The following is a 1,757-nucleotide window of genomic DNA, read 5'->3' as shown; positions in this document are numbered from 1 at the left end:
ACCAACGAGAATCCAACTAAAACCCAACGGAGACCCCAAAACAAGTCGAAAACACCCCAAACAAGAACAGGATAACCCCTAAAAAAGAAAGAAAACCCCCCAAAAAATAGATCCACCCCAAAACCACACTAAACCTACCTGATGTTCTCCAAATCCCAAAGTCCACTCCCAACAAACTTAAAACACATTAGGAAATCAACAAAACGCAACGGAAACCCCAAAACACGTCAAAAACACCACAAAAAAAAAAAAGTGGGATCACCCCCAAAACCGAAAGAAAACCCTAAAAGCCGTTGATCCACCCCAAAAGTCCCCCTAAACCTACCGGATGTTCTCCAATACCCACAATTTACCCGTTTTCACCATGATGAACAACAAGAACCCAACAAAAACCAACGGAGACCCCAAAACACGTCAAAAACACCCCAAAAAAGAACTGAATCAGAAGAAAAAACACCAAAAACTATGAATTTCCCCGCAAAACCACCCTAAACTCACCTGATCTTCTTCAAAACCCACAATCCACTCCCATTTCCCTTAAGGACCAACGAGAATCCAACTAAAACCCAACGGAGACCCCAAAACAAGTCAAAAACACCCCAAAAAAGAAAGGAATCACCCATAAACTGGAAGAAAATCCCCAAAAAGCACAGATCCAATCCCAAAACCAGCCTAAACCTACCTGATGTTCTCCAAAACCCACAAATTTACCCTTTTCCACCATGATGACCATGGAAAACCCAACGAAACCCAACGGAGAACCCAAAACACGTCCAAAACACCCCAAAAAAGATCGGGACCACGCAAAAAACAGAAGAAAACGCTAAAAAAAACAGAAGAATTCCCCCAAAACCATAGATACACCACCCAAAAAAACTTAAAAACACCTGATATTCTCCAAAACTCTCCAAAATTTACACTTTTCCAACATGATGACCAACAAGAACCCAACAAAACCTAACGGAGACCCAAAAACACATCAAAAACACCCCAAAAAAGAATGGGATCACTCCCAAAAAAACAGAAAAAAAAAACAAATACCATGAATCCACCCCAAAAGTCCCCCTAAACCTACCTGATGTTCTCCAAAACCCACAATTTACACTTTTCCACCATGATGACCACGGAAAACCCAACGAAACCCAACGGTTTAAAGAAAATTAAGCAAAAGAATTTTCATAGTGTCTAGGCAAGCATTATGCAGCTCCTTACTTCAGCAGGGAGCTTTCGCAACTCCCGCTCCTCAAACAGAACTCCTTGTTTTTATAATACAAAAGACAATGAACAAACATTTATGGTGTATTACCCTAAGTTTTTGGGTTAGGGTTTTTTGCGTCTTAATGTTTTGGGATTAGGGTTTGGAGCGCCCTAAGTTTTTGGGCTAGGGCTTTGAGCATTCCTAACGTTTTGGGTTGGGTTTGGGTTTTGAGCATCCTAAGATTTTGGGTTGGGGGTTTTAGGCATAGGTCTTCAGGGGTTTAGTGTGGTAAATAGTTTGGGTTAGGTCTGTAGGAGTTTCGAGGTTTTTTTGGATGTTAGGGCTTGAGGCTTTTTTTGTAAGGGCGGTGAGGGTTCCAGTGAGTGCTGGTAAATGCAGTTCTCGAGCACTCGGCCTGTGATTGGCCATGCTGGCTGTGCGGGGAATGCTGGTAGGTGTAGTTTTCCGGCACTGGGAGGCCATGTTGTGTGCCCAGAGCATGCCGGGAGATGTAGTTCTCGGGACTCCGGACTTCCGGGAGGCCATGTTGCGTTCCCAG

The sequence above is a fragment of the Aythya ferina genome (genome assembly GCF_964211825.1).
Source record: "Aythya ferina genome assembly, contig: HAP1_SCAFFOLD_129, whole genome shotgun sequence".
Taxonomy (NCBI): domain Eukaryota; kingdom Metazoa; phylum Chordata; class Aves; order Anseriformes; family Anatidae; genus Aythya; species Aythya ferina.
The sequence above is the reverse complement of the archived record's forward strand: the minus strand, read 5'-3'. Positions refer to the sequence as shown.